The sequence below is a fragment of the Pristiophorus japonicus genome, chromosome 3 (assembly GCF_044704955.1).
Source record: "Pristiophorus japonicus isolate sPriJap1 chromosome 3, sPriJap1.hap1, whole genome shotgun sequence".
NCBI lineage: Eukaryota > Metazoa > Chordata > Chondrichthyes > Pristiophoridae > Pristiophorus > Pristiophorus japonicus.
The window spans coordinates 10,059,441-10,082,792 of NC_091979.1; the positions used below are offsets into that span (position 1 = coordinate 10,059,441).

A 23,352-nucleotide genomic window follows, 5' to 3' on the forward strand; every position below is an offset into this window, starting at 1 on the left:
GATCTACACTCCCCGATCGACAATCCCCAATCGATCGACACTCCCCGATGGACATTTCCTGATCGATCGACACTCCCCAATCGACACTCCCGATCGATCAACACTCCCCGATCGACACTCCCGATCGATCGACACTCCCCGATCGATCGACACTTCCCGATCGACACTCCCCAATCGATCGACACTCCCCGATCGACACTCCCCGATCGATCGACACTCCCCAATCGATCGACACTCCCCGAGCGACACTCCCCGATCGAGACTCCCTGATCGACACTCCCCGATCGATCGACACACCCTGATCGACACTCCCCAATCGACACTCCCCGATCGACACTCCCCGATCGACACTCCCGATCGACACTCCCCGATCGATTGACACTCCCCGATCGACACTCCCCGATCGACAATCTCCGATCAACACTCCCCGATCGACACTCTCCGATTGATCGACATTCTCCGATTGACACTCCCCGATCGATCGACACTCCCCGATCGACACTCCCGATCGATCAACACTCTCCGATCGACAATCCCCGATCGATCGACACTCCCCGATCGACACTCCCCCATCGATTGACACTCCCCGATCGACACTCCCCGATCGACACTCCCGATCGATCGACACTCCCCGATCGACAATCCCCGATCGATCGACACTCTCTGATCGACACTCCCTGATCGATCGACACTCCCCAATCGACACTCCCCCATCGATTGACACTCCCTGATCGACAATCTCCGATCGACAATCTCCGATCGACACTCCCCGATCGACACTCCCCGATCGACACTCTCCGATCGACACTCTCCAATCGACACTCCCCGATTGAACGACACTCCCCGATCGACACTTCCTGATCAACACCCCCCGATCGACACTCCCCGATTGACAGTCCCCGATTGATCGACACTCCCCGATCGACAATCCCCGATCGATCGACACTCCCCGATGGACACTCCCCGATCGACACTCTCCGATCGACACTCCCGATCGACACTCTCCGATCGACACTCTCCGATTGACACTCCCAAATCAACACTCCCCATGCGACACTCCCCGATCGACCCTCCCCGATCGACACTCCCCGATCGACACTCCCCGATCGACACTCTCCGATCGACACTCTCCAATCGACACTCCCCGATTGAACGACACTCCCCGATCGATCGACACTCCCCGATCGACACTTCCCGATCGACACTCCCCGATCGCAACTCCCCGATCGATCGACACTCTCCAATCGACACTCCCCGATTGAACGACACTCCCCGATCGATCGCCACTCCCCGATCGCAACTCCCCGATCGATCGACACTTCCCGATCAACACCCCCCGATCGACACTCCCCGATTGACAGTCCCCGATTGATCGACACTCCCCGATCGACAATCCCCGATCGATCGACACTCCCCGATGGACACTCCCTGATCGATCGACACTCCCCGATCGACACTCCCCGATCGACACTCCCCCATCGATTGACACTCCCTGATCGATACTCCCTGATCGACAATCTCCGATCGACACTCCACGATCGACACTCCCCGACCGACACTCCCCGATCGACACTCCCCAATCGACACTCCCCGATCAACACTCCCCGATCGACACTCCCCAATCGACACTCCCCGAACGACACTCCCCGATCGACACTCCCCGATCGACACTCTCCGATCGACACTCTCCGATTGACACTCCCAAATCCACACTCCCCATGCGACACTCCCCGTTCGACACTCTCCGAATGACACTCTCCGATTGACACTCCCAAATCAACACTCCCCATGCGACACTCCCCGATCGATACTCCCCGATCGACACTCCCTGATCGACACTCCCCGATCGACACTTCCCGACCAATCGACACTCCCCGATCGACATTCCCCGATCGACACTCCCCGATCGACACTCCACGATCGACACTCTCCGATCGACACTCTCCGATCGACACGCCCCGATTGACACTCCCAAATCAACACTCCCCATGCGACACTCCCCGATCGATACTCTCCGATCGACACTCCCTGATCGACACTCCCCGATCGACACTTCCCGACCAATCGACACTCCCCGATCGATCGAAACTTCCCGATCGACATTCTCCGATTGACACTACCCGATCGATCTACACTCCCCGATCGACAATCCCCAATCGATCGACACTCCCCGATGGACATTTCCTGATCGATCGACACTCCCCAATCGACACTCCCGATCGATCAACACTCCCCGATCGACACTCCCGATCGATCGACACTCCCCGATCGATCGACACTTCCCGATCGACACTCCCCAATCGATCGACACTCCCCGATCGACACTCCCCGATCGATCGACACTCCCCAATCGATCGACACTCCCCGAGCGACACTCCCCGATCGAGACTCCCTGATCGACACTCCCCGATCGATCAACACACCCTGATCGACACTCCCCAATCGACACTCCCCGATCGACACTCCCCGATCGACACTCCCGATCGACACTCCCCGATCGATTGACACTCCCCGATCGACACTCCCCGATCGACAATCTCCGATCAACACTCCCCGATCGACACTCTCTGATTGATCGACATTCTCCGATTGACACTCCCCGATCGATCGACACTCCCCGATCGACACTCCCGATCGATCAACACTCTCCGATCGACAATCCCCGATCGATCGACACTCTCTGATCGACACTCCCTGATCGATCGACACTCCCCAATCGACACTCCCCGATCGACACTCCCCCATCGATTGACACTCCCCGATCGACACTCCCCGATCGACACTCCCGATCGATCGACACTCCCCGATCGACAATCCCCGATCGATCGACACTCTCTGATCGACACTCCCTGATCGATCGACACTCCCCAATCGACACTCCCCCATCGATTGACACTCCCTGATCGACAATCTCCGATCGACAATCTCCGATCGACACTCCCCGATCGACACTCCCCGATCGACACTCTCCGATCGACACTCTCCAATCGACACTCCCCGATTGAACGACACTCCCCGATCGACACTTCCTGATCAACACCCCCCGATCGACACTCCCCGATTGACAGTCCCCGATTGATCGACACTCCCCGATCGACAATCCCCGATCGATCGACACTCCCCGATGGACACTCCCTGATCGATCGACACTCCCCGATCGACACTCCCCGATCGACACTCCCCGATCGACACTCTCTGATCGACCCTCTCCGATCGACACTCCCCGATTGACACTCTCTGATCGACCCTCTCCGATCGACACTCGCCGATTGATCGACACTCCCCGATCGACCCTCCCGATCGACACTCCCCGATCGACACTCTCCGATCGACACTCTCCAATCGACACTCCCCGATCGACACTCCCCGATCGACACTCTCCGATCGACACTCTCCAATCGACACTCCCCGATCGACACTCCCCGATCGACACTCCCCGATCGACACTCTCCGATCGACACTCCCCGATTGACACTCTCTGATCGACCCTCTCCGATCGACACTCTCCAATCGACACTCCCCGATCGACACTCCCCGATCGACACTCTCCAATCGACACTCTCCAATCGACACTCTCCAATCGACACTCCCCGATTGAACGACACTCCCCGATTGACACTCTCTGATCGACCCTCTCCGATCGACACTCCCCGATCGACACTCCCCGATCGACACTCCCCGATCGACACTCTCCAATCGACACTCTCCAATCGACACTCCCCGATTGAACGACACTCCCCGATCGACACTTCCCGATCAACACCCCCCGATCGACACTCCCCGATTGACAGTCCCCGATTGATCGACACTCCCCGACGACAATCCCCGATCGATCGACACTCCCCGATGGACACTCCCTGATCGATCGACACTCCCCGATCGACACTCCCCGATCGACACTCCCTGATCGACACTCTCCGATCGACACTCGCCGATTGATCGACACTCCCCGATCGACCCTCCCCGATCGACACTCCCCGATCGACACTCTCCGATCGACACTCTCCAATCGACACTCCACGATTGAACGACACTCCCCGATCGATCGACACTCCCCGATCGACACTTCCCGACCAATCGACACTCCCCGATCGACAATCCCCGATCGATCGACACTCCCCGATGGACACTCCCTGATCGATCGACACTCCCCAATCAACACTCCCCGATCGACACTCCCCCATCGATTGACACTCCCTGATCGATACTCCCTGATCGACAATCTCCGATCGACACTCCCCGATCGACACTCCCCAATCGACACTCCCCGATCGACACTCCCCAATCGACACTCCCCGATCAACACTCCCCGATCGACACTCCCCAATCGACACTCCCCGATCGATCCTCCCCGATCGACACTCCCTGATCGACACTCCCCGATCGACACTTCCCGACCAATCGAAACTCCCCGATCGACACTCCCCGATCGACACTCCCTGATCGACACTCCCCGATCGACACTTCCCGACCAATCGACATTCCCCGATCGACACTCCCCAATCGACACTCCCCGATCAACACTTCCCGACCAATCGACACTCCCCGATCGATACTCCCCGATCGACACTCCCTGATCGACACTCCCCGATGGACACTTCCCGACCAATCGACACTCCCCGATCGACATTCCCCGATCGACACTCTCCGATCGACACTCCCCGATCGACACTCCCCGATCGACACTCCCCGATCGACACTCCCCGATCGACACTCCCCGATCGACACTCCACGATCGACACTGCCCGATCGACACTCCCTGATCGACATTCCCCGATCGACACTCGCCGATCGATCGACACTCCCCGATCGACACTCCCCGATCGACACTCCACGATCGACACTCCCCGATCGACACTCCCCGATCGACACTCGCCGATCGACACTCCCCGATTGAACGACATTTTCCCATCGATCGACACTCCCCGATCGACTTTCCCCGATCAACACTTCCCTAGCGATCGCCACTCCCTGATCATCACTCCCCGATCGATCGCCGCTGATCGACACTCCCCGATCGACACTCCCTGATCGATCGACACTTCCCGATCGACATTCCCGATTGACACTCCCTGATCGATCGACACTTCCCGATCGACACTCCCTGATCGATCGACACTCCCCGATCGACATTCCCGATTGACACTCCCTGATCGATCGACACTTCCCGATCGACACTCCCTGATCGATCGACACTTCCCAATCGACACTTCCCAATCGACACTTCCCGATCGACACTCCCCGATCGACATTCCCCGATCATTCGACACTCCCCGATCGACACTCCCGATCGACACTATCCGATCGACACTCTCCGATCGACACTCTCCAATCGACACTCCCCGATTGAACGACACTCCCCGATCGACACTTCCCGATCAACACCCCCCGATCGACACTCCCCGATTGACAGTCCCCGATTGATCGACACTCCCCGACGACAATCCCCGATCGATCGACACTCCCCGATGGACACTCCCTGATCGATCGACACTCCCCGATCGACACTCCCCGATCGACACTCCCTGATCGACACTCTCCGATCGACACTCGCCGATTGATCGACACTCCCCGATCGACCCTCCCCGATCGACACTCCCCGATCGACACTCTCCGATCGACACCGACACTCCCCGATCGACACTCTCCGATCGACACTCCACGATCGACACTCCCCGATCGACCCTCCCCGATCGACACTCCCCGATCGACACTCTCCGATCGACACTCTCCAATCGACACTCCACGATTGAACGACACTCCCCGATCGATCGACACTCCCCGATCGACACTTCCCGACCAATCGACACTCCCCGATCGACAATCCCCGATCGATCGACACTCCCCGATGGACACTCCCTGATCGATCGACACTCCCCAATCAACACTCCCCGATCGACACTCCCCCATCGATTGACACTCCCTGATCGATACTCCCTGATCGACAATCTCCGATCGACACTCCCCGATCGACACTCCCCAATCGACACTCCCCGATCGACACTCCCCAATCGACACTCCCCGATCAACACTCCCCGATCGACACTCCCCAATCGACACTCCCCGATCGATCCTCCCCGATCGACACTCCCTGATCGACACTCCCCGATCGACACTTCCCGACCAATCGACATTCCCCGATCGACACTCCCCAATCGACACTCCCCGATCAACACTTCCCGACCAATCGACACTCCCCGATCGATACTCCCCGATCGACACTCCCTGATCGACACTCCCCGATGGACACTTCCCGACCAATCGACACTCCCCGATCGACATTCCCCGATCGACACTCTCCGATCGACACTCCCCGATCGACACTCCCCGATCGACACTCCCCGATCGACACTCCCCGATCGACACTCCCCGATCGACACTCCCCGATCGACACTCCACGATCGACACTCCACGATCGACACTCCACGATCGACACTCGCCGATCGATCGACACTCCCCGATCGACAATCACCGATCGATCGACACTCTCCGATCGACACTCCCCGATCGACACACCCCGATTGATCGATAGTCGGCGATTATCACTCCCCGATCGACACTCCCCGATCAACACTCCCTGATCGACACACCCCGATTGATCGACATTCTCCGATCGACACTCCCCGATCGATCAACACTCTCCGATCGACAATCCCCGATCGATCGACACTCTCTGATCGACACTCCCTGATCGATCGACACTCCCCAATCGACACTCCCCGATCGACACTCCCCCATCGATTGACACTCCCCGATCGACACTCCCCGATCGACACTCCCGATCGATCGACACTCCCCGATCGACACTCCACGATCGATCGAAACTTCCCGATCGACATTCTCCGATTGACACTACCCGATCGATCGACACTCCCCGATCGACACTCCCGATCGATCGACACTCCCAGATCGACAATCCCCAATCGATCGACACTCCCCGATGGACACTTCCTGATCGATCGACACTCCCCAATCGACACTCCCGATCGATCAACACTCCCCGATCGACACTCCCGATCGATCAACACTCCCCAATCGATCGACACTCCCCGAGCGACACTCCCCGATCGAGACTCCCTGATCGACACTCCCCGATCGATCGACACACCCTGATCGACACTCCCCGATCGACACTCCCCGATCGATCGACACTCTCCGATCGACACTCCCGATCGACACTCCCCGATCGATTGACACTCCCCGATCGACACTCCCGATCGACACTCCCCGATCGATTGACACTCCCCGATCGACACTCCCCGATCGACAATCTCCGATCAACACTCCCCGATCGACACTCCCCGATTGATCGACATTCTCCGATTGACACTCCCCGATCGATCGACACTCCCCCATCGATTGACACTCCCTGATCGACAATCTCCGATCGACACTCCCCGATCGACACTCCCCGATCGACACTCCCCGATCGACAATCCCCGATCGATCGACACTCTCTGATCGACACTCCCTGATCGATCGACACTCCCCAATCGACACTCCCCGATCGACACTCCCCCATCGATTAACACTCCCTGATCGACAATCTCCGATCGACACTCTACGATCGACACTCCCCGATCGACACTCCCGATCGATCAACACTCTCCGATCGACAATCCCCGATCGATCGACACTCCCTGATCAATCGACACTCCCTGATCGACACTCCCCCATCGATTGACACTCCCTGATCGACAATCTCCGATCGACACTCCCCGATCGACACTCCCCGATCGACCCTCCCCGATCGTCACTCCCCGATCGACACTCCCCGATCGACACTTCCCGACCAATCGACACTCCCCGATCGACACTCCCCGATCGACACTCCCTGATCGACAATCTCCGATCGACACTCCCCGATCGACACTCCCCGATCGACCCTCCCCGATCGACACTCCCCGATCGACACTCTCCGATCGACACTCCCCGATCGACCCTCCCCGATCGACACTCCCCGATCGACCCTCCCCGATCGACACTCCCCGAACGACCCTCCCTGATCGACACTCCCCGATCGACACTCCCCGATCGACCCTCCCTGATCGACACTCCCCGATCGACACTCCCCGATCGACCCTCCCTGATCGACACTCCCCGATCGACACTCCCCGATCGACACTCCCCGATCGACCCTCCCCGATCGACACTCCCCGATCGACCCTCCCCGATCGACACTCCCCGATCGACACTCCCCTATCGACATTCCCCGATCGATACTCCCCGATCGATACTCCCCGATCGACACTCCCTGATCGACACTCCCCGATCGACACTTCCCGACCAATCGATACTCCCCGATCGACACTCCCCGATCGACACTCCCCGATCGACACTCCACGATCGACACTCCCCGATCGACACTCCCCGATCGACACTCCCCGATCGACACTCCCCGATCGACACTCCACGATCGACACTCCCCGATCGACACTCCCCGATCGACACTCCACGATCGACACTCCCCGATCGACACTCCCCGATCGACACTCCCCGATCGACACTCCCCGATCGACACTCCACGATCGACACTCCCCGATCGACACTCCCCGATCGACACTCGCCGATCGACACTCCCCGATTGAACGACATTTTCCCATCGATCGACACTCCCCGATCGACTTTCCCCGATCAACACTTCCCTAGCGATCGCCACTCCCTGATCATCACTCCCCGATCGATCGCCACTCCCCGATCGATCGACACTCCCCGATCGACACTCCCTGATCGATCGACACTTCCCGATCGACACTCCCTGATCGATCGACACTTCCCGATCGACATTCCCGATTGACACTCCCTGATCGATCGACACTTCCCGATCGACACTCCCTGATCGATCGACACTCCCCGATCGACATTCCCGATTGACACTCCCTGATCGATCGACACTTCCCGATCGACACTCCCTGATCGATCGACACTTCCCAATCGACACTTCCCGATCGACACTCCCCGATCGACACTCCCCGATCGATCGACACTCCCCAATCGATCGACACTCCCCGAGCGACACTCCCCGATCGAGACTCCCTGATCGACACTCCCCGATCGATCGACACACCCTGATCGACACTCCCCAATCGACACTCCCCGATCGACACTCCCCGATCGACACTCCCGATCGACACTCCCCGATCGATTGACACTCCCCGATCGACACTCCCCGATCGATAATCTCCGATCAACACTCCCCGATCGACACTCTCCGATTGATCGACATTCTCCGATCGACACTCCCCGATCGATCAACACTCTCCGATCGACAATCCCCGATCGATCGACACTCTCTGATCGACACTCCCTGATCGATCGACACTCCCCAATCGACACTCCCCGATCGACACTCCCCCATCGATTGACACTCCCCGATCGACACTCCCCGATCGACACTCCCGATCGATCGACACTCCCCGATCGACAATCCCCGATCGATCGACACTCTCTGATCGACACTCCCTGATCGATCGACACTCCCCAATCGACACTCCCCCATCGATTGACACTCCCTGATCGACAATCTCCGATCGACAATCTCCGATCGACACTCCCCGATCGACACTCCCCGATCGACACTCTCCGATCGACACTCTCCAATCGACACTCCCCGATTGAACGACACTCCCCGATCGACACTTCCTGATCAACACCCCCCGATCGACACTCCCCGATTGACAGTCCCCGATTGATCGACACTCCCCGATCGACAATCCCCGATCGATCGACACTCCCCGATGGACACTCCCCGATGGACACTCTCCGATCGACACTCCCGATCGACACTCTCCGATCGACACTCTCCGATTGACACCCCCAAATCAACACTCCCCATGCGACACTCCCCGATCGACCCTCCCCGATCGACACTCCCCCATCGACACTCCCCGATCGACACTCTCCGATCGACACTCTCCAATCGACACTCCCCGATTGAACGACACTCCCCGATCGATCGACACTCCCCGATCGACACTTCCCGATCGACACTCCCCGATCGCAACTCCCCGATCGATCGACACTCTCCAATCGACACTCCCCGATTGAACGACACTCCCCGATCGATCGCCACTCCCCGATCGCAACTCCCCGATCGATCGACACTTCCCGATCAACACCCCCCGATCGACACTCCCCGATTGACAGTCCCCGATTGATCGACACTCCCCGATCGACAATCCCCGATCGATCGACACTCCCCGATGGACACTCCCTGATCGATCGACACTCCCCGATCGACACTCCCCGATCGACACTCCCCCATCGATTGACACTCCCTGATCGATACTCCCTGATCGACAATCTCCGATCGACACTCCACGATCGACACTCCCCGATCGACACTCCCCGATCGACACTCCCCAATCGACACTCCCCGATCAACACTCCCCGATCGACACTCCCCAATCGACACTCCCCGAACGACACTCCCCGATCGACACTCCCCGATCGACACTCTCCGATCGACACTCTCCGATTGACACTCCCAAATCCACACTCCCCATGCGACACTCCCCGTTCGACACTCTCCGAATGACACTCTCCGATTGACACTCCCAAATCAACACTCCCCATGCGACACTCCCCGATCGATACTCCCCGATCGACACTCCCTGATCGACACTCCCCGATCGACACTTCCCGACCAATCGACACTCCCCGATCGACATTCCCCGATCGACACTCCCCGATCGACACTCCACGATCGACACTCTCCGATCGACACTCTCCGATCGACACTCCCCGATTGACACTCCCAAATCAACACTCCCCATGCGACACTCCCCGATCGATACTCTCCGATCGACACTCCCTGATCGACACTCCCCGATCGACACTTCCCGACCAATCGACACTCCCCGATCGACATTCCCCGATCGACACTCCCCGATCGACACTCCACGATCGACACTCTCCGATCGACACTCTCCGATCGACACTCCCCGATTGACACTCCCAAATCAACACTCCCCATGCGACACTCCCCGATCGACCCTCCCCGATCGACACTCCCCGATCGACACTCTCCGATCGACACTCTCCAATCGACACTCCCCGATCGACACTCCCCGATCGACACTCTCCGATCGACACTCCCCGATCGACACTCCCCGATCGACACTCTCCGATCGACACTCTCCAATCGACACTCCCCGATTGAACGACACTCCCCGATCGACACTTCCCGATCAACACCCCCCGATCGACACTCCCCGATTGACAGTCCCCGATTGATCGACACTCCCCGATCGACAATCCCCGATCGATCGACACTCCCCGATGGACACTCCCTGATCGATCGACACTCCCCGATCGACACTCCCCGATCGACACTCCCTGATCGACACTCCCCGATCGATCGACACACCCTGATCGACACTCCCCGATCGACACTCCCCGATCGATCGACACTCTCCGATCGACACTCCCCGATCGATCGACACTCCCCGATCGACACTCCCGATCGACACTCCCCGATCGATTGACACTCCCCGATCGACACTCCCCGATCGACAATCTCCGATCAACAATCCCCGATCGACACTCCCCGATTGATCGACATTCTCCGATTGACACTCCCCGATCGATCGACACTCCCCCATCGATTGACACTCCCTGATCGACAATCTCCGATCGACACTCCCCGATCGACACTCCCCGATCGACACTCCCCGATCGACAATCCCCGATCGATCGACACTCCCCGATCGACACTCCCCGATCGACACTCCCCGATCGACACTCTCTGATCGACCCTCTCCGATCGACACTCCCCGATTGACACTCTCTGATCGACCCTCTCCGATCGACACTCGCCGATTGATCGACACTCCCCGATCGACCCTCCCCGATCGACACTCCCTGATCGACACTCTCCGATCGACACTCTCCAATCGACACTCCCCGATCGACACTCCCCGATCGACACTCTCCGATCGACACTCCCCGATTGACACTCCCCGATCGACACTCTCCGATCGACACTCTCCAATCGACACTCCCCGATTGAACGACACTCCCCGATCGACACTTCCCGATCAACACCCCCCGATCGACACTCCCCGATTGACAGTCCCCGATTGATCGACACTCCCCGATCGACAATCCCCGATCGATCGACACTCCCCGATGGACACTCCCTGATCGATCGACACTCCCCGATCGACACTCCCCGATCGACACTCCCTGATCGACACTCTCCGATCGACACTCGCCGATTGATCGACACTCCCCGATCGACCCTCCCCGATCGACACTCCCCGATCGACACTCTCCGATCGACACTCTCCAATCGACACTCCCCGATTGAACGACACTCCCCGATCGATCGACACTCCCCGATCGACACTTCCCGACCAATCGACACTCCCCGATCGACAATCCCCGATCGATCGACACTCCCCGATGGACACTCCCTGATCGATCGACACTCCCCAATCAACACTCCCCGATCGACACTCCCCCATCGATTGACACTCCCTGATCGATACTCCCTGATCGACAATCTCCGATCGACACTCCCCGATCGACACTCCCCAATCGACACTCCCCGATCGACACTCCCCAATCGACACTCCCCGATCAACACTCCCCGATCGACACTCCCCAATCGACACTCCCCGATCGATACTCCCCGATCGACACTCCCTGATCGACACTCCCCGATCGACACTTCCCGACCAATCGAAACTCCCCGATCGACACTCCCCGATCGACACTCCCTGATCGACACTCCCCGATCGACACTTCCCGACCAATCGACATTCCCCGATCGACACTCCCCAATCGACACTCCCCGATCAACACTTCCCGACCAATCGACACTCCCCGATCGACACTCCCTGATCGACACTCCCTGATCGACACTCCCCGATCGACACTTCCCGACCAATCGACACTCCCCGATCGACACTCCCCGATGGACACTTCCCGACCAATCGACACTCTCCGATCGACACTCCCCGATCGACACTCCCCGATCGACACTCCCCGATCGACACTCCCCGATCGACACTCCCCGATCGACACTCCACGATCGACACTGCCCGATCGACACTCCCTGATCGACATTCCCCGATCGACACTCGCCGATCGATCGACACTCCCCGATCGACAATCACCGATCGATCGACACTCTCCGATCGACACTCCCCGATCGACACACCCCGATTGATCGATAGTCGGCGATTATCACTCCCCGATCGACACTCCCCGATCAACACTCCCCGATCGACACACCCCGATTGATCGACATTCCCTGATTATCACTCCCCGATCGACATTCCCCGATCAACACTCCCTGATCGACAATCCACGATCGATCGAAACTTCCCGATCGACATTCTCCGATTGACACTACCCGATCGATCGACACTCCCCGATCGATACTCCCGATCGATCGACACTCCCCGATCGACAATCCCCAATCGATCGACACTCTCCAATCGACACTCCCCGATTGAACGACACTCCCGATCGATCGACACTCCCAGATCGACAATCCCCAATCGATCGACACTCCCCGATGGACACTTCCTGATCGATCGACACTCCCCAATCGACACTCCCGATCGATCAACACTCCCCGATCGACACTCCCGATCGATCAACACTCCCCAATCGATCGACACTCCCCGAGCGACACTCCCCGATCGAGACTCCCTGATCGACACTCCCCGATCGATCGACACACCCTGATCGACACTCCCCGATCGACACTCCCCGATCGATCGACACTCTCCGATCGACACTCCCCGATCGATCGACACTCCCCGATCGACACTCCCGATCGACACTCCCCGATCGATTGACACTCCCCGATCGACACTCCCCGATCGACAATCTCCGATCAACACTCCCCGATCGACACTCCCCGATTGATCGACATTCTCCGATTGACACTCCCCGATCGATCGACACTCCCCCATCGATTGACACTCCCTGATCGACAATCTCCGATCGACACTCCCCGATCGACACTCCCCGATCGACACTCCCCGATCGACAATCCCCGATCGATCGACACTCTCTGATCGACACTCCCTGATCGATCGACACTCCCCAATCGACACTCCCCGATCGACACTCCCCCATCGATTAACACTCCCTGATCGACAATCTCCGATCGACACTCTACGATCGACACTCCCCGATCGACACTCCCGATCGATCAACACTCTCCGATCGACAATCCCCGATCGATCGACACTCCCTGATCAATCGACACTCCCTGATCGACACTCCCCCATCGATTGACACTCCCTGATCGACAATCTTCGATCGACACTCCCCGATCGACACTCTCCGATCGACACTCCCCGATCGACACTCCCCGATCGACACTCCCCGATCGACCCTCCCCGATCGTCACTCCCCGATCGACACTCCCCGATCGACACTTCCCGACCAATCGACACTCCCCGATCGACACTCCCCGATCGACACTCCCTGATCGACAATCTCCGATCGACACTCCCCGATCGACACTCCCCGATCGACCCTCCCCGATCGACACTCCCCGATCGACACTCTCCGATCGACACTCCCCGATCGACCCTCCCCGATCGACACTCCCCGATCGACCCTCCCCGATCGACACTCCCCGATCGACCCTCCCTGATCGACACTCCCCGATCGACACTCCCCGATCGACCCTCCCTGATCGACACTCCCCGATCGACACTCCCCGATCGACCCTCCCTGATCGACACTCCCCGATCGACACTCCCCGATCGACACTCCCCGATCGACCCTCCCCGATCGACACTCCCCGATCGACCCTCCCCGATCGACACTCCCCGATCGACACTCCCCTATCGACATTACCCGATCGATACTCCCCGATCGATACTCCCCGATCGACACTCCCTGATCGACACTCCCCGATCGACACTCCCTGATCGATTGACACTCCCCGATCGACACTCCCCGATCGACACTCCACGATCGACACTCCCCGATCGACACTCCACGATCGACACTCCCCGATCGACACTCCACGATCGACACTCCCCGATCGACACTCCCCGATCGACACTCCACGATCGACACTCCCCGATCGACACTCCCCGATCGACACTCCCCGATCGACACTCCCCGATCGACACTCCACGATCGACACTCCCCGATCGACACTCCCCGATCGACACTCGCCGATCGACACTCCCCGATTGAACGACATTTTCCCATCGATCGACACTCCCCGATCGACTTTCCCCGATCAACACTTCCCTAGCGATCGCCACTCCCTGATCATCACTCCCCGATCGATCGCCGCTGATCGACACTCCCCGATCGACACTCCCTGATCGATCGACACTTCCCGATCGACATTCCCGATTGACACTCCCTGATCGATCGACACTTCCCGATCGACACTCCCTGATCGATCGACACTCCCCGATCGACATTCCCGATTGACACTCCCTGATCGATCGACACTTCCCGATCGACACTCCCTGATCGATCGACACTTCCCAATCGACACTTCCCAATCGACACTTCCCGATCGACACTCCCCGATCGACATTCCCCGATCATTCGACACTCCCCGATCGACACTCCCGATCGACACTATCCGATCGACACTCTCCGATCGACACTCTCCGATCGACACTCTCCAATCGACACTCCCCGATTGAACGACACTCCCCGATCGACACTTCCCGATCAACACCCCCCGATCGACACTCTCCAATCGACACTCCCCGATTGATCGACACTCCCCGACGACAATCCCCGATCGATCGACACTCCCCGATGGACACTCCCTGATCGATCGACACTCCCCGATCGACACTCCCCGATCGACACTCCCTGATCGACACTCTCCGATCGACACTCGCCGATTGATCGACACTCCCCGATCGACCCTCCCCGATCGACACTCCCCGATCGACACTCTCCGATCGACACTCTCCAATCGACACTCCACGATTGAACGACACTCCCCGATCGATCGACACTCCCCGATCGACACTTCCCGACCAATCGACACTCCCCGATCGACAATCCCCGATCGATCGACACTCCCCGATGGACACTCCCTGATCGATCGACACTCCCCAATCAACACTCCCCGATCGACACTCCCCCATCGATTGACACTCCCTGATCGATACTCCCTGATCGACAATCTCCGATCGACACTCCCCGATCGACACTCCCCAATCGACACTCCCCGATCGACACTCCCCAATCGACACTCCCCGATCAACACTCCCCGATCGACACTCCCCAATCGACACTCCCCGATCGATCCTCCCCGATCGACACTCCCTGATCGACACTCCCCGATCGACACTTCCCGACCAATCGAAACTCCCCGATCGACACTCCCCGATCGACACTCCCTGATCGACACTCCCCGATCGACACTTCCCGACCAATCGACATTCCCCGATCGACACTCCCCAATCGACACTCCCCGATCAACACTTCCCGACCAATCGACACTCCCCGATCGACACTCCCCAATCGACACTCCCTGATCGACACTCCCCGATCGACACTTCCCGACCAATCGACACTCCCCGATCGACACTCCCTGATCGACCCTCCCTGATCGACACTCCCCGATCGACACTCCCCGATCGACACTCCCCGATCGACACTCCCCGATCGACACTCCCCGATCGACACTCCACGATCGACACTGCCCGATCGACACTCCCTGATCGACATTCCCCGATCGACACTCGCCGATCGATCGACACTCCCCGATCGACAATCACCGATCGATCGACACTCTCCGATCGACACTCCCCGATCGACACACCCCGATTGATCGATAGTCGGCGATTATCACTCCCCGATCGACACTCCCCGATCAACACTCCCTGATCGACACACCCCGATTGATCGACATTCTCCGATCGACACTCCCCGATCGATCAACACTCTCCGATCGACAATCCCCGATCGATCGACACTCTCTGATCGACACTCCCTGATCGATCGACACTCCCCAATCGACACTCCCCGATCGACACTCCCCCATCGATTGACACTCCCCGATCGACACTCCCCGATCGACACTCCCGATCGATCGACACTCCCCGATCGACACTCCACGATCGATCGAAACTTCCCGATCGACATTCTCCGATTGACACTACCCGATCGATCGACACTCCCCGATCGACACTCCCGATCGATCGACACTCCCAGATCGACAATCCCCAATCGATCGACACTCCCCGATGGACACTTCCTGATCGATCGACACTCCCCAATCGACACTCCCGATCGATCAACACTCCCCGATCGACACTCCCGATCGATCAACACTCCCCAATCGATCGACACTCCCCGAGCGACACTCCCCGATCGAGACTCCCCGATCGACACTCCCCGATCGATCGACACACCCTGATCGACACTCCCCGATCGACACTCCCCGATCGATCGACACTCTCCGATCGACACTCCCGATCGACACTCCCCGATCGATTGACACTCCCCGATCGACACTCCCGATCGACACTCCCCGATCGATTGACACTCCCCGATCGACACTCCCCGATCGACAATCTCCGATCAACACTCCCCGATCGACACTCCCCGATTGATCGACATTCTCCGATTGACACTCCCCGATCGATCGACACTCCCCCATCGATTGACACTCCCTGATCGACAATCTCCGATCGACACTCCCCGATCGACACTCCCCGATCGACACTCCCCGATCGACAATCCCCGATCGATCGACACTCTCTGATCGACACTCCCTGATCGATCGACACTCCCCAATCGACACTCCCCGATCGACACTCCCCCATCGATTAACACTCCCTGATCGACAATCTCCGATCGACACTCTACGATCGACACTCCCCGATCGACACTCCCGATCGATCAACACTCTCCGATCGACAATCCCCGATCGATCGACACTCCCTGATCAATCGACACTCCCTGATCGACACTCCCCCATCGATTGACACTCCCTGATCGACAATCTCCGATCGACACTCCCCGATCGACACTCCCCGATCGACCCTCCCCGATCGTCACTCCCCGATCGACACTCCCCGATCGACACTTCCCGACCAATCGACACTCCCCGATCGACACTCCCCGATCGACACTCCCTGATCGACAATCTCCGATCGACACTCCCCGATCGACACTCCCCGATCGACCCTCCCCGATCGACACTCCCCGATCGACACTCTCCGATCGACACTCCCCGATCGACCCTCCCCGATCGACACTCCCCGATCGACCCTCCCCGATCGACACTCCCCGAACGACCCTCCCTGATCGACACTCCCCGATCGACACTCCCCGATCGACCCTCCCTGATCGACACTCCCCGATCGACACTCCCCGATCGACCCTCCCTGATCGACACTCCCCGATCGACACTCCCCGATCGACACTCCCCGATCGACCCTCCCCGATCGACACTCCCCGATCGACCCTCCCCGATCGACACTCCCCGATCGACACTCCCCTATCGACATTCCCCGATCGATACTCCCCGATCGATACTCCCCGATCGACACTCCCTGATCGACACTCCCCGATCGACACTTCCCGACCAATCGACACTCCCCGATCGACACTCCCCGATCGACACTCCACGATCGACACTCCCCGATCGACACTCCCCGATCGACACTCCCCGATCGACACTCCCCGATCGACACTCCACGATCGACACTCCCCGATCGACACTCCCCGATCGACACTCCACGATCGACACTCCCCGATCGACACTCCCCGATCGACACTCCCCGATCGACACTCCCCGATCGACACTCCACGATCGACACTCCCCGATCGACACTCCCCGATCGACACTCGCCGATCGACACTCCCCGATCGACACTCCCCGATCGACACTCCCCGATCGACACTCCACGATCGACACTCCCCGATCGACACTCCCCGATCGACACTCGCCGATCGACACTCCCCGATTGAACGACATTTTCCCATCGATCGACACTCCCCGATCGACTTTCCCCGATCAACACTTCCCTAGCGATCGCCACTCCCTGATCATCACTCCCCGATCGATCGCCACTCCCCGATCGATCGACACTCCCCGATCGACACTCCCTGATCGATCGACACTTCCCGATCGACACTCCCTGATCGATCGACACTTCCCGATCGACATTCCCGATTGACACTCCCTGATCGATCGACACTTCCCGATCGACACTCCCTGATCGATCGACACTCCCCGATCGACATTCCCGATTGACACTCCCTGATCGATCGACACTTCCCGATCGACACTCCCTGATCGATCGACACTTCCCAATCGACACTTCCCGATCGACACTCCCCGATCGACACTCCCCGATCGATCGACACTCCCCAATCGATCGACACTCCCCGAGCGACACTCCCCGATCGAGACTCCCTGATCGACACTCCCCGATCGATCGACACACCCTGATCGACACTCCCCAATCGACACTCCCCGATCGACACTCCCCGATCGACACTCCCGATCGACACTCCCCGATCGATTGACACTCCCCGATCGACACTCCCCGATCGATAATCTCCGATCAACACTCCCCGATCGACACTCTCCGATTGATCGACATTCTCCGATCGACACTCCCCGATCGATCAACACTCTCCGATCGACAATCCCCGATCGATCGACACTCTCTGATCGACACTCCCTGATCGATCGACACTCCCCAATCGACACTCCCCGATCGACACTCCCCCATCGATTGACACTCCCCGATCGACACTCCCCGATCGACACTCCCGATCGATCGACACTCCCCGATCGACAATCCCCGATCGATCGACACTCTCTGATCGACACTCCCTGATCGATCGACACTCCCCAATCGACACTCCCCCATCGATTGACACTCCCTGATCGACAATCTCCGATCGACAATCTCCGATCGACACTCCCCGATCGACACTCCCCGATCGACACTCTCCGATCGACACTCTCCAATCGACACTCCCCGATTGAACGACACTCCCCGATCGACACTTCCTGATCAACACCCCCCGATCGACACTCCCCGATTGACAGTCCCCGATTGATCGACACTCCCCGATCGACAATCCCCGATCGATCGACACTCCCCGATGGACACTCCCCGATGGACACTCTCCGATCGACACTCCCGATCGACACTCTCCGATCGACACTCTCCGATTGACACCCCCAAATCAACACTCCCCATGCGACACTCCCCGATCGACCCTCCCCGATCGACACTCCCCCATCGACACTCCCCGATCGACACTCTCCGATCGACACTCTCCAATCGACACTCCCCGATTGAACGACACTCCCCGATCGATCGACACTCCCCGATCGACACTTCCCGATCGACACTCCCCGATCGCAACTCCCCGATCGATCGACACTCTCCAATCGACACTCCCCGATTGAACGACACTCCCCGATCGATCGCCACTCCCCGATCGCAACTCCCCGATCGATCGACACTTCCCGATCAACACCCCCCGATCGACACTCCCCGATTGACAGTCCCCGATTGATCGACACTCCCCGATCGACAATCCCCGATCGATCGACACTCCCCGATGGACACTCCCTGATCGATCGACACTCCCCGATCGACACTCCCCGATCGACACTCCCCCATCGATTGACACTCCCTGATCGATACTCCCTGATCGACAATCTCCGATCGACACTCCACGATCGACACTCCCCGATCGACACTCCCCGATCGACACTCCCCAATCGACACTCCCCGATCAACACTCCCCGATCGACACTCCCCAATCGACACTCCCCGAACGACACTCCCCGATCGACACTCCCCGATCGACACTCTCCGATCGACACTCTCCGATTGACACTCCCAAATCCACACTCCCCATGCGACACTCCCCGTTCGACACTCTCCGAATGACACTCTCCGATTGACACTCCCAAATCAACACTCCCCATGCGACACTCCCCGATCGATACTCCCCGATCGACACTCCCTGATCGACACTCCCCGATCGACACTTCCCGACCAATCGACACTCCCCGATCGACATTCCCCGATCGACACTCCCCGATCGACACTCCACGATCGACACTCTCCGATCGACACTCTCCGATCGACACTCCCCGATTGACACTCCCAAATCAACACTCCCCATGCGACACTCCCCGATCGATACTCTCCGATCGACACTCCCTGATCGACACTCCCCGATCGACACTTCCCGACCAATCGACACTCCCCGATCGACATTCCCCGATCGACACTCCCCGATCGACACTCCACGATCGACACTCTCCGATCGACACTCTCCGATCGACACTCCCCGATTGACACTCCCAAATCAACACTCCCCATGCGACACTCCCCGATCGACCCTCCCCGATCGACACTCCCCGATCGACACTCTCCGATCGACACTCTCCAATCGACACTCCCCGATCGACACTCCCCGATCGACACTCTCCGATCGACACTCCCCGATCGACACTCCCCGATCGACACTCTCCGATCGACACTCTCCAATCGACACTCCCCGATTGAACGACACTCCCCGATCGACACTTCCCGATCAACACCCCCCGATCGACACTCCCCGATTGACAGTCCCCGATTGATCGACACTCCCCGATCGACAATCCCCGATCGATCGACACTCCCCGATGGACACTCCCTGATCGATCGACACTCCCCGATCGACACTCCCCGATCGACACTCCCTGATCGACACTCCCCGATCGATCGACACACCCTGATCGACACTCCCCGATCGACACTCCCCGATCGATCGACACTCTCCGATCGACACTCCCCGATCGATCGACACTCCCCGATCGACACTCCCGATCGACACTCCCCGATCGATTGACACTCCCCGATCGACACTCCCCGATCGACAATCTCCGATCAACAATCCCCGATCGACACTCCCCGATTGATCGACATTCTCCGATTGACACTCCCCGATCGATCGACACTCCCCCATCGATTGACACTCCCTGATCGACAATCTCCGATCGACACTCCCCGATCGACACTCCCCGATCGACACTCCCCGATCGACAATCCCCGATCGATCGACACTCCCCGATCGACACTCCCCGATCGACACTCCCCGATCGACACTCTCTGATCGACCCTCTCCGATCGACACTCCCCGATTGACACTCTCTGATCGACCCTCTCCGATCGACACTCGCCGATTGATCGACACTCCCCGATCGACCCTCCCCGATCGACACTCCCTGATCGACACTCTCCGATCGACACTCTCCAATCGACACTCCCCGATCGACACTCCCCGATCGACACTCTCCGATCGACACTCCCCGATTGACACTCCCCGATCGACACTCTCCGATCGACACTCTCCAATCGACACTCCCCGATTGAACGACACTCCCCGATCGACACTTCCCGATCAACACCCCCCGATCGACACTCCCCGATTGACAGTCCCCGATTGATCGACACTCCCCGATCGACAATCCCCGATCGATCGACACTCCCCGATGGACACTCCCTGATCGATCGACACTCCCCGATCGACACTCCCCGATCGACACTCCCTGATCGACACTCTCCGATCGACACTCGCCGATTGATCGACACTCCCCGATCGACCCTCCCCGATCGACACTCCCCGATCGACACTCTCCGATCGACACTCTCCAATCGACACTCCCCGATTGAACGACACTCCCCGATCGATCGACACTCCCCGATCGACACTTCCCGACCAATCGACACTCCCCGATCGACAATCCCCGATCGATCGACACTCCCCGATGGACACTCCCTGATCGATCGACACTCCCCAATCAACACTCCCCGATCGACACTCCCCCATCGATTGACACTCCCTGATCGATACTCCCTGATCGACAATCTCCGATCGACACTCCCCGATCGACACTCCCCAATCGACACTCCCCGATCGACACTCCCCAATCGACACTCCCCGATCAACACTCCCCGATCGACACTCCCCAATCGACACTCCCCGATCGATACTCCCCGATCGACACTCCCTGATCGACACTCCCCGATGGACACTTCCCGACCAATCGACACTCCCCGATCGACATTCCCCGATCGACACTCTCCGATCGACACTCCCCGATCGACACTCCCCGATCGACACTCCCCGATCGACACTCCCCGATCGACACTCCCCGATCGACACTCCACGATCGACACTGCCCGATCGACACTCCCTGATCGACATTCCCCGATCGACACTCGCCGATCGATCGACACTCCCCGATCGACAATCACCGATCGATCGACACTCTCCGATCGACACTCCCCGATCGACACACCCCGATTGATCGATAGTCGGCGATTATCACTCCCCGATCGACACTCCCCGATCAACACTCCCCGATCG

At 58.8% G+C, this 23,352-nt stretch overlaps 1 protein-coding gene across 1 annotated transcript in view; it reads left to right on the top strand.

Moving 5' to 3' along the window:
• LOC139260450 (acid-sensing ion channel 4-A-like) overlaps positions 1-23,352 on the top strand; it is a 951,337-nt gene that overhangs the window by 45,728 nt on the left and 882,257 nt on the right. The gene's annotated exons all lie outside the window — the stretch shown is intronic.